At 41.7% G+C, this 13173-nt stretch overlaps 1 pseudogene; it reads left to right on the top strand.

Annotated features, from left to right (window-relative positions):
• LOC141442977 (uncharacterized) overlaps positions 1–12465 on the top strand; it is a 35422-nt pseudogene extending 22957 nt beyond the window's left edge.
• The last annotated feature ends 708 nt before the right edge of the window (positions 12466–13173 follow it).

The following is a 13173-nucleotide window of genomic DNA, read 5'->3' as shown; positions in this document are numbered from 1 at the left end:
ACATACACTTGCTTACTGTACATATCCACTCGCCAAACTGATATTAACAGTTTGTTGGCGAGAACGATACATGATACGGTGCAGTGGGTAGAGACCTTAAAAAAGGCCATTGAAATCAGTCCAGCCATTTTGAAAAGCTACACTGCCATATAGACAGATGCTGGCATCAAACTTGTAACTGTAACACCCCTCTTTTCACCGAGGTAACCCTAACAAACAACAAAAACCGGCCAGACCGTGTCGGACACGCCCAAAATAAGCCGTAGCCATTACGAAAAAATTGAGTAATATTTTTTAAGGATTTCGTATTTTATACGGAATCTTCTAAGTTTAGGTATATATATTAGGTAGGTATTTACTCATAAACTACCAATAATTCTCAAGCAAACTCCGGTTTAGATTTTAGAGGGGGGGATGCTCGATTTTAATGAAAATTTGCACTTTAAAGTTGTATATTTCGCAAACCAATCACCAAACAAAACCCCTTATGGTTTTAAAAGACCAATCCTACGATACACCAGACTATAGGGTTGGATGAGAAAAAAAAAACACCCCCACTTTACGTCTATGGGAGGTACCCTAAAAAAAAAATTATTTTTATTTTTTATTGTACCATTTTCTCAGCATAAAACGTTTACATATATATCCGTGCAAAATGACAGCTTTCTAGCATTGATAGTCCCCGAGCAAAGCCGCGGACCGACGGACAGACAGACAGACATGGCGAAACTAAAACCCTATCAAAAAGAGTGTTTTGCGGCCAACTTACTAAAAAACGTTTTAATTTTTCATCTTCATCCACAGACGCGGGCGTGAAGCTCCTGCATTCACCTTCCGGTTGCATACAATGCGTGTACTTGACCACTCCCAGCATGCAGATGGCTTTCAATGCAGTACCGCAGTTCCTGTGCATCGAGACTGGTATGTATACCCTTTTTGCACCATACACTGTGGCCAGAGGCCGCATTGTCTAACCCAAAGCGCTCGAGATTGCATTCACCATCTCTATCTAACCAACAAGGTCTTAGTATACAAACGCGTCTTAAAACTAGGGCTGCCATCCGTCCGGGTTTCCCTGGGTTTGTCCTAGTTTTTTATAGTCCGGTTTAAAAATATTTTTAATTTTCAGACCAATGCAACCAATACCAAAATTGCTGCCGTGTATGTAGCACCGGTTAATGATTATTTGTTGTTGCAGGCATCGAGTTCAACAGCAGCATCCCAACAGTGGGCGGGACGGGCGGCCCCAGCGTGAAGTACAACGTGACTCTGTTCCTGGCTGAGGATGGCAACGGGAAGTCTGTCATAGTCAGCGCTGGTATGTACCCGTCATCAGTGAGGCCTTCGTACACGGACTGCTAATTTGACAAAATTGAAAGAAGTTCATGATTCGAACCCCTTGTAATACCAAAAAATCTACACTTTTAAAAAAGTACAAAAAGGCAGTCTTAAATCATGTGCATTTGTGTTGTGCATTGCCAATTTAATGTTTAAAGCACTCGAGACCAACTGCACGCTGCACTGCAGCTGGCTTTGTTGTAAGAAACTTTATTTCAGTTACAAAAAAATACTAAGTATAGCATCGTAGGGAGGTCCACATAGTGCAGTGCTGGAGTCCGGAGTTTGTAGTTGCAGCAGTCCACTGCTGGACATAGGCCTCCCCTGATGAGTGGATTGCGCCCTGTCCTAAGCTCGACGCATCCAGCTTCTACCTTCAGACTTTTAATATTGTCACTCCACCTGGCCGTGGGGCGTAGTTATTTTTTATTTCAATTCCAAATTTTTACTTTTTTTTTTGTATTTTCAATTTAGGTTTTACGGGATGGCCGTAAAAGTAAAAATTTAAATTGAAACAAAAAATACAAAAAAAGATTCCAAAAACCAATCTTAATTTCATTGCTTAGTAACGACATCTCTTGTCTGGGTGAGCGGTTAGTTCCAATGGAATGCCAAAAAAGTTTCTCGATGGGCTACGGTATAGATGTCGCTAGCGTCACTGCTTAAGTGGCTTAATAAGAAACAAACAAGCTGAGATATGAGGTGCATAGGGGAAGTTCGTGTCTGTACCGTTGTTTACCAGCAGTGGTGTAGCGGTATAGCACGCGGTACGGAATACCGAGGACCTGGGTTCGATTCCCAGTGCTGGTCTTATTTTTCTGGTTTTTCTGCGCATCTATATTTCAGTTTGTATTTTCAACATAGAGTTACGTCAAGAACGTCTCAACCACGCGGCTTCACTTTGAGTCACAGAATTTTAGTCCAGTTGCTACTTAGACTAATTGCTAATTCGCTACTTAGACCAGTTGCTTTTTAGACGAAATGATATTAACTCCAAAATAAAGAGTGTCCCATACAAAAATTGTGAAATAAATTTTCTGGAACAACGTTATCAGCGGTTTTCTTTCTTTCAGGTATTTCGGCGCTCATCGGCGACGATCTGACTTGGCTGTTGGACACTTTCAAGTCGTGCAACCCCGCGTGGCGGCAGGTGCGGTGCGTCGTCTGCGACCCTACCAAGTGTCAACAGGTGATGTTATAGGCTACGCAAAACAAGCACATATACAATGCCGTTGTAGCCTTGTTTTTCAACGCGTGCGCTACGATCACATCGTAACTTACACCACTCGCCTTTTTTATCCCCATTATACCGGCCATTCTCATTTTATTGTGCACTTGTCTAATTGCCGTATCGCTTTTTTCCCGCACTAGTGACACGGTAATTGGACTTGAGTGCACAGATAAATGTAAATGGAAGCCATCCTTTTTAGGATTCCCTAGTCAACTAGGAACCCCTATAGTTTCGCCATGTCTGTCCGTCTGATACATATCAGTCACGCTGACAAAGTGATACAATAAAAAAAGATTTTCTTTTTTGGGTACCTCCCATAGACGTAAAGTTGGGGTGTTTTTATTTTTCTCGACTAACCCTATATTGTGAAGTATCGTTGGATAAGTCTTTTAAAACCATTGGGGGGTTGCTAAGACAGTTTTTCTATTCAATGATTTGTTTGCGAAATATTCAACTTAAAATTGCAAATTTTCATTGAAATCCCCCCCCCCGCTCTCTAAAATAAAATCTAAACTGTTGGGTGGAAAAATTTGAAAAAAATCAGAATGGTAGTAAATATGTTAAATTTACAAGGAAAATTATAGTGGCTAAGATTGCTTGAGAATGATTAGTAGTTTAAGAGTAAATAGCAGCCTAAGGTATAAAATATACCTAAACTTGGAAGACTCTGTACACAATACAAAATCCTTGGAAAAATATTATTATTTTTTCGTAATGGCTACGGAACCCTATCCTGGGCGTGTACGACACGCTCTTGGCCAGTTTTTCTTTCTCTAGATGCGCACCGTGACCGTGTAGCTTTTGCCTGAGAAAAAAAGCTGTACGGTAATTAGACAGGTGCACGATAAAATTAGAATGGCCGATACAACTGTTGTGGCGATCGAGACGACCAGTTAGCCCAGCGGTTAGATAACCTGATTATGAAGCTCGAGGTTCCTGGCAGTAGCGGTCTTAGGGGTTGGCGAACGGGGCAATCGCCCGGGGCCTCGCGCAACAAACCGAGCAAATTAAAAAAAAAAATCTATATTTTCGCATCACATCACATACTTTTCACGAAGGACAAAGGGCCTCCCAAAGACCTGCGGCAATGAGTAAGGCCGGCCGGTTCCGGGCTCGATCCCCAGTCGGTCAGTCAACAGTGTGGTTATGTGTTGTCAGGTGGTCCGTTCAGCGTTCCCGTCCTCCCACGTGACGTGCTCGGTGTGGCAGGCGTCCCGCGCATGCGCGCGTCTGGCGGGGGCGGGCGAGGGCCGCCGCGACGACGCCGCGCTCGCGCCCGACGACGTGGCCGCGCGCTGCAAGACTTACGCGCTGGCGCTGCTGCGGTCGGAGCACACGCCCGCACAGCTGCAGGTACCGTTTTTTGTCTCACTAGAATGGCGCCACTTGTTCGTTGAGGTTTTTAAGTAGGTTTCAAAGTCTGTTATTACGGGCGTGAAAACAAAGTTTAGATTAAAATCATATTTAATACACCTTAAACCCGTACCATAAAAAATCCAGCAAACACAGTGTTGCTTAGTCCCGTTTTGTTCGGAAAAAAGGGAGGACAAAAGTTTCCGAAAGACAAAACTGTCTCAAAACACAGACATTCGTTGCCCCGTAACGCATAATTGCCATAATTAATTTTCAGGTAATGCAAAATATTCACAAAAAATTCTAATTATAAATAAACCCGCGTAGCTGACCCAAAAACTATGAGATTTGACATTTCGGAGACCTCACGCTACACTAGCGCCTCTAGCGGCGAATTCATTCGCGATAGCCCTCATTTACAGTACTTTCATTCTAGCATGGTGCGGGTGACAGCTGTCAATATCACAGACTAGAGAATGAAAGTGTCGAAACTTGAGTCGATAAAACCAATGATTTAAAATCTTAATCATAATTAATGTCATCATTAATCCGATTATTACGCTAATTTTGATGAGAATATTAGTGAAATTTTAGGTTAGAATATTATTTGCCACTTAAGTAAAGCTAAACGGAGTGCAAAAATGTTCGTTACCTACTGACCAATTTATAACTACCGATATAACTCAAGATCCATTAGATCCCATCACTAAAAGAGTCTCTGGTGTTACGATACATGCATATTACGTTTCTTCGTCTTGTTTCAGGTGCTGAAGCGAGGCATCATCGGCACGGGGGCGGGCACGCTGCGCCTGTGGGAGTCCCTCACGCGGCCGGGCGGCGCCGTCGCCAAAGTCGACACCTGGCTCGAGCCAGATAACTATACTAACATACTTCACAAGGTACGCTTTCAATTAATACTAACATACTTCATACACACACATCTTCATACTTCATTCTGACATACTTAGCAAGATATAAAAGTATAAGGTTAGAAAAGCTGACTATGAAAGAAAGAACTTCATTTTTCACGACACTGCTCGAAAATGTGGCCATAGATAATCTAAATCCAGTACCCAAAACTGCCTATATATGTACATTTAACAGCTGACTCATTTATGGTTTTGCAAAACACGACAACAATGTGACACATTACGGTAACAGGTCGTATCAATATACGTATTTCATAGTACGATACGACTTTTTAGAATATATTTCTGAATTTCATTCCCGGCGTGCTGAAACGACAATCGGACCAATCAAAAGTAATCGTCTGCTGCATGTGAAATTAAATTGACCAATGAGAATACGTCATTCATGACTTTTATGAGGTGTTTTATGCGTTAAACTTTTTAAATATGAAAAAACGCCACAGCATCGCAGCACGAGGATGACGTTTTGATTTTTTAAATATATGGTTGGGTACTGGCCACTAAGAACGGACTCGTTTAAAAAAAACATAAAAGAAAAACTAAAATCGGCGGGAGCAACGCAGTCATTGGATTGTTATCGTTTGTTTTGTGATAAATATTTTTTATTTCCTCGCAGTGGTCGTGAAAAGCACGATTTTTGTCTCGGCCAAAAGTGCAATAGATGAACACGTATTATCAAAGGCCTCCCCTTCGGATCGGCCTTGAAACTAACTCGTTAATCTATTGCTTACTTTCCAGCCTCTACAACAATGTACTATACTTGTCCTCAGGGTCTGGAGCGGTTGGTGACCAAGTTCCAGACGCTGGTCCGCAGCCAGATGCAGCCGGACGAGTTCGTGTCGCTGTTCTTCAACGTGGCCAACCAGCTCGAAGACGAGAGAAGGAGCTTCGCTATCAGCAGGCTGAGGGTAAGATCATCTCATCACCGATCTACAGGATGATCAATCCAAATGGCTCAGTATGGAGAAGTCAGAAATTATGAGCACGGACAGGGCATCGCAAAAACAAATATTCAATAGAGTCAAAATCGGTACACAATTGGCGGAATTGTCGCGTATTGTAATATACAGACGCATTCAGTACCTCCTCCTTTTTTTGAATTCAGTTGAAAATAAAGTCAGTTGAAAAGAGTCATTCAGTAGCCATTTATTACAAATGAAAAAACTAGAATATTATTTTTTTGTGTTTGTTTTGTGGTGTACAATAAAGAGTTTTTGTATTGTATTATTTATTTGTTTTTTGGAAGGTTGGTGCCCCCTTTAAAACCGACTCAAATTTGTATATATTTTTTCGCCGCAGGACACGGAGACACTGAAGCAGTCGCCCACGGACACGATAACGCAGTACGCGTACAACCTGATGTCGCACCAGACCAAGATCGCGCAGAAGTGCCTCGACGACCGCGCTGGCAGGTACGACTCGCTGCCGCAACTCTGGTACTCTGGTACCGCCTTTTTTCAATTGGTACCGCTTTTTTCAGTGGTACCGGTATTTTCAATTGCTACCTTTCTTTTCACTTGGTACCGCTTTTTTCAGTTGGTACAGCCTTTTTTTAATTAGTACCGCTTTTTTTTTCAAAGTGGTACTAGTTTTAAAAATTCGTTTCAGTGCTAATAGTATTGAATGAGATTGTTTTTTTTTTTTTTTAATAAAGTGATACTGCTTTTTGAAAAGTGGTACAGCTTTTTTATACCGGATAATTTTGTATGATCAATACGATTGTTTGTTCTCGAGGGATTGACTTGAAATTTGGCATACTTAAATCTGGTGACAGTACCAAAATCTGGCAGTGTCATCCTGGTGGTTCAGCCAGGATTATCTCCGCAGGACGGAACTCTTCAACGGTTAATGGCATCGACTTGAAATTTGGTACGGAAACGTAGTTTGGATAAAAATTCATGTACAGTCAATGAAAAGTACAGGCAACAAGAAAAGCTTGATAACACAATCCCTTTAACGTCCGCGATACGGGTAGTAAGAGCACTCCTGTTCCAGAAGACACAGCAGCGTAGCCATCTGCAAGTATGGCACGTCGACCCAGGAGTGCTCCTGTCTCTTCAGCAAGGTGTTCCGGCTGCCCTGCCGGCACATTCTCATGCTGACCACGGAGCTCAAGGTAAGTTTTAAAAAAAAGCAAGGTCAAGGTAAGGTCTTTTTGTATTTTTTATTTCAATTCCAAATTTGTTACTTTTACGGTCGTCCCGAAATAAAAAATACAAAAAGACTCCAAAGAACCAATCATAATTTGATTGCTTAGTAGCGACATCTCTTGTCTGGGTGAGCGGTAGTTCCGAAAGAATGTAACGTCTCTCGATGAGAGCGACACATAGATGTCGCTAGTGCTGCTGCTTAAGTAGCGTAGTAAAAAAGCAACCTGAGATATGTGTGCATAGGAGAAATTCGTGTCTGTACTCCTGTCCAGTGGTGATCTAGGGGTATGGCAGGCAGCACGGAATGCTGAGGACCTGGGTTCGATTCCCAGCGCTGGTCTCTTTCTTGTTTCTCTGTGCATCCATATCTCAGTTTGTATTTTCGGTCAAGGTAAGGTAAAATCCGTGTTGTAAATTCGATTTATATCTTTAGGTATGTAAGTAAATTTAAAAATCGAAAGGTGCTCCTTTGTATTTACGAACTGGTAAACAAGGAGATTTTAATGCGTAATATTACCTCCCAACCTTCATGCTGGCATAATGATGCTGGCCAGTGCTGGCTGAATGTGCCAAAGCCAAAGAGCGCGAGGCCATTAAAAAAAAAAGACGATTTGGCGCGATAAATTTTCTTCTCTTTTGTTACAAATCGGGTATTCATTTATAACGGTTTTTCTTTATTTCCTCGCATTTGTGATGAAAAGTAGTTTAATTCGAGAGTACATGATCTATTACACTCGCGAACTATAAGCACCCTCGCTCGCTTTGCTCGCTCGTGCGCCTAAATATCTTGGGTGTAATTTATCACTTACAACCCTTGTTTGATAAACATCTACTATTAAAAACCGTTAATAAACATTTGTTCGTTTTTAAAGAATATATCACGATTAATTATTGCAGTAGACACATTAACTTATATATTAAGAACAGTTCTAACAGACCATATTTTTAAATTTCATTCAATTTTTATGGAATAATCGAGAAAAACTAACAAAAATGCAACGTTGCCAGCTCAGCAGGTATAAACGCTCTTAATATTTTTCAACCTCCTTTGCCGCAAAACAGAGTGGAGCGGCGGGCGTCGCTAATTGAATACAGTCTATTCTTAAAATGACTGCAGAACATTTCAGCATTTTTTTTTAATTTGACTGCATAAAAAAAAAATTGCCACATCTTTGTCGCAGTATCCGCGCCTATGGACAGACAGTCCGCAACTCCACTCTGCATTATCCCCTCGCTCTGCAGGGCTATTACGAAACTCGAAGTTCGTATCGCACCGTCCCTCTCGCTCTCGTATTAAATAGTATAAGTGTTACAGGGACCGCACGACACGAACTTCGAGTTTCGTAGTAGCCCTGCTGTTCCAGTGTACAGGCAGCCTATGACACTTGTCCCACCGCCGACGATGAGCGAGAAGCGAGTGCAGTTTTGTCGCTCGGCTGTAAGCGAGTGTTCGCGTGCGACGGGCGATTACTCGCTCCACTCGACTCGCTCGTGCGGGGCGGCCGCCAAGCTGACATCGCTGAGCGAGTATCTATAGCTCAGCGAGTTTTATAGCTCTTGTCGCTGCGACAAAAGATGTAAGAGCGAGTTCTCGCCGACAGTGTGAACAGACAGCGATCAACTATAAATATATCTGTCTCTTTTACTCACACAGGATCAATCTTTTGTTCGTTTCTTGAGCGAGAAAATAGTCGATAGCCAATCGTTTCCTCGCTGGCGGTGAGACAACTGCCTAAAGACGAATATGTTTTGTTACCAGGTGAAGACCCATATACCGTTCGAGCCCCGCTGGACTGTGCAGCATTGCTTGTTTGGATGCGAGAGCGCCGCGCCTTCCGCCACGCAAGGTAACTTTCCTTTCTTCATACCTGCTCAGATTTTTAGGCCAATTAAGTCCTTAAAACATGAAACTACCGTAAGACTAAGTCGTATTTGATGAAATTTATAGGTTGGCAACGCGTCTGCAATACCCCTGGTGTTGCAGATGTTTATGGGCGGTGGTGATCTCTTACCATCAGGACCCACTTGCTCGTTTGCCATCCAGTCGAATATAAAAAAACCGGAAAACACATCACTCACTTCTTAAATCGAGTTTAGCTCTACTTGTTTCGGGCTAATTCGGAGCCCACCTTGCCAGAAAGATTAGGGTTTTTCTTACGTGGGCTTTTTCGAAAAAAAAGTATCTTTTCTTTTTTTTTTCTTTTTTGGAAAGAATATGGTTTTTCCTACTTACCAAGAGCACAATCGATTGAGATAGTTTAAAAAAATGTCCCCAAAAAGAATTACAGTTTTGCAACGTTTTTTTTTTTTTTTTTCATACATTGTATGGGCGTGACAAAACTGACTCCATAAAGTTTTGTTTGAAAAATCTGGGGACATTTTGACTCAAGGGCCACACTGCACTTAATGTAAATTCGTGCGGGCCAAGACTTTGGCTGGTCATGGGGGTAATACATTAGTTAAGTAGACTTAGGGGCTGTTTCACCATCCATTGATTAGTGTTAACCGACGGTTAAATGTGATGCCGTCTCCGTCTATTCGAACAAAACAAATAGAGACGGCATCTCACCTAACCGCCAGTTAACACTAATCAATGGATGGTGAAACAGCCCCTAAGTCTTCAGGGGGTACTTAGATGCGAGTAACGCATAAGGAACGCACTTGGTGTTGATTATGTTCATGAGTGGCTATCTATGATTATGACCAATTACGTCAGTGGCGGGTCTTATAAAACTAATTACTAGTTACTTGTAGCTTTATAAAATCGGACTCTATCGCGGGCCGGACCGTGGGCTCTCCCGCTCTTTCCGCGGGCCGGATTAGAGGGGCTCGCGGGCCGTAGTTTGGCGACCCTTGTTTTAAACGATCGGATCGATCGTGCTCTTGATTCTGAGATTCTGATTTTCCAAAATTTCCAAAAATCGGAAAGGGTACACTTTTTTTTTAAACGCTTCTTACTTAACTTTGGCTAGCGTCAGGTTCAAGCAAGTAAAATAAAAATAAAAAAATAGTGGAAAAACCTCTAGAAAATATTGAAAGGATTCCCAAACATGAACCTTGTGTGGTTATAATAAGGATCATTATTGTTCGCAGGCAGCGGATACATGGAGCAAGTGGTGGTAGAGGCCGAGCCGGCGGCGAGGGCGCCCATACAGACGCCACAGCAAATACACCAGGTAACTGCCCGTCCTAAAGTACGGGATAGGGATAAAGTCTTAAAATCTCAACCGCTGGGTTTAGAGTCATGACAGACTGTTTTGGACAGTTGTTCTTAGTGCAACGTCAATGAAGACCACGATATTAATTTCGGGAATTCCCGGGGGAATTTTGTAAAATCCCGGAATTCCAATTGTAACTACCAGATCGAATAGTTTTTTATATATAAAGTAAAATAATTTCTTTGCTCACCCGCGACCTTATGATAGCTAAGTTTATGCAAGATATGAGTGTTCATGCAGTTCCCCCACCTCCACACTGTAAGAACACACACAAATCACACAAACCCATCTATCACCACCACCACACTAAACTGACGCGTTTCAACCTCAACCAGGGCTCATCTTCAAAGTCAAAGTCAAAATATCTTTATTCAATTTAGGCGCTTACGAATGTCAAAAAAAAATTCTACCACCGGTTCGGAAAAACCTCTGTTGAGAAGAATCCGAATCCGGCAAGAAACTCAACGAGGTATATTTCTTCATCTGGTAGTGTAACATCTGGTAGCATGGTGTACGGCGGTGTTGCTCTGAAGATGAGCTCCGGTTGAGTTCGAAGCGCGTCAGTTTAGGGTGGTGGTGATAGGTGGGTTTGTGTGATTTGTGTGTTCTTACAGTGTGGAAGGGGAGGAACTGCATGAACACGCATATCTTGCATAAACTTTGCTATCATAAGGTCGCGGGTGAGCAAAGAAATTATTTTAGTTCATTGATATGGACCTCCGTAAAGTGACGCCTGATTCAATCAATTATTTAGTTGTTAGTTCAATAGTAATTGATTATTTGATGTATGGCAGGTAGGCGGTGTGAGGCAACAACAGTACGTGTTGGCAGCGCCTCCGCAAGCCAACCAGCCCGTCTCGCAGGTAAGATTAGCTCAGGAGAGCTCTCTATAATATACACTATTACAAATATACACAATTTCATACAAATTCTAATTCAAATCATTTATTCAGTAAATAGGCCGTAATGGGCACTTTTACACATCATTTTTTAAACTACCAGCGCTTTCGGAAAGACCATCATTGCCAAGAAGAATGCGCCGCAAGAAACTCGGCAGAAAGTCATTTTTTCAACATAAAATAATTACAAATGAAATACTTAAAAACTTCAGTATACAATTAAATAATTAAAAATACTGTAAATTACTTATTAATGTTAGAACCTATAGAGGTATACCTATCGACACGGAATCTGTCTTGGCCGATCTAGAAATGCTTTATGTCCACGCTATAAGAGCGAATGAGCAAATGATCCAATCAAATGTGTTGAATTTCAGTTTTCTTTCATAGAAATCAAGTACCTTAGTAATTCGATAATAAGCGTTTACCCAGAGATAAAACCAAGCTAGGTCGATTTGACATCTCCGAAAACCCCTACGAGATTCTGATTATATATATACAAGAATTGCTGGTTTAAAGGTATTAGATAGATAGATTAGATATAGAACCAGATATAGAAATTTTGAACATGAAACTACCGTGAGACTCACTCATATTAAATATAATGACCCGGATAACTCACGTCTTAAATCGAGTTTAGCTCGACATGTTTCGGGCTAATCCGTAGCCCTTCGTCTAAACTCGATTTAAGACGTGAGTTATCCGGGTCATTATATTTAATAAGATATAGAAATTATCTATTAAACATGTTAAAGTCAATATCAATGGCTATAATAGGTAATTGAACAAAAAAAATGGTATTCCAGTCTTTTAAATAAATTTAATATGAGCATTTCTAAAAGTGCAATTCACTTTTTACACAGTAACACACACACACACACACACACACACACACACACACACACAAACATTACGCCTGTATTCCCAAATAGGGTAGGCAGAGCACACGAAACGTTACCGCTTCGGAGCCACTTTTAGCAATTTTTAGGTTTTAAGTTTGACAAAAACGGTACAATAATGACAAGTTACACAGTACAATATACTTAAAATGTGTGATAATATAAAAAAATCGTGTGACCAATTCTGATTCCGAAGGTTTAAACGTGCGAAGAAAGTGCAAATCAAGTTGTATTCCAGGTGATATTCTGCGGCGGCGGCGTGGCGGTGTCGACGGCGTCACCCGCCATCACGTCGGCGCTGCCGCTGACCGGCGCGGTCCTGGCGCCGCACCACACGCTCCATCACTAACAGACAACGCTACAGACTGTCAGACACTCGCCGCCATCATAAGTCATCGGTGCACGAATCAAGAGACAAGTTTTGGAAAGATTCAGTTACAGTCGAACAAATTGATTTGGACAATTACTTTGCTCGCCCGCGACTTTATGATAGCTATGCTTATGCTGGATATGCGTGTTCTTCCGGTTCCTCCACCTCCACACTGTAAGAACACGCAAACCCATCTATCACCACCACCACGCTACACCGACGCGTTTCGAACTCAACCAGAGCTCATCTTCAGAGCAACACATCCGTACACCATGCTACCAGATGTTAGACAAAAGTATATTGTAACTAGTCGGTTGCCCGCGACTCCGTCTGCCTAAAATTCGTTTATCGCTATCCCGCGGGAACTATGCAATATTCCGGGATAAAAACTATCCTATGTCCTTTCCCGGCTCGAACTATCTGTTTGCCGAATTTCATCTCTAAATCGCTTCAGCAGTTTAGACGTGATGAAGTAACAAACAGACTTATAAACTTTCGCATTTATAATACACAGGCTATAAGGTTGATGTATTTTTTGACGCTATGGCTACGTAGATTATTTATGCCCTATCGGCTCTACTAGGGTGGAACCATTTATTACTCAACTAGCGTTTACCCGCGGCTTCGGCTTCGCACGCGTAAATAATTACTAATTAGATACAGCAGTTAAATTGAAATTCCGGGATTTTATTAAATTCTCGTAAGAATTCCCTAAAATTACATCGTGATTTTCATTGACGCTAAATTAAAACAGCCATGCCGAATTTCATGACTAAACCCAGCGGA

This window comes from Choristoneura fumiferana, chromosome 26, assembly GCF_025370935.1.
Source record: "Choristoneura fumiferana chromosome 26, NRCan_CFum_1, whole genome shotgun sequence".
NCBI lineage: Eukaryota > Metazoa > Arthropoda > Insecta > Lepidoptera > Tortricidae > Choristoneura > Choristoneura fumiferana.
The sequence above is the reverse complement of the archived record's forward strand: the minus strand, read 5'-3'. Positions and strand labels throughout refer to the sequence as shown.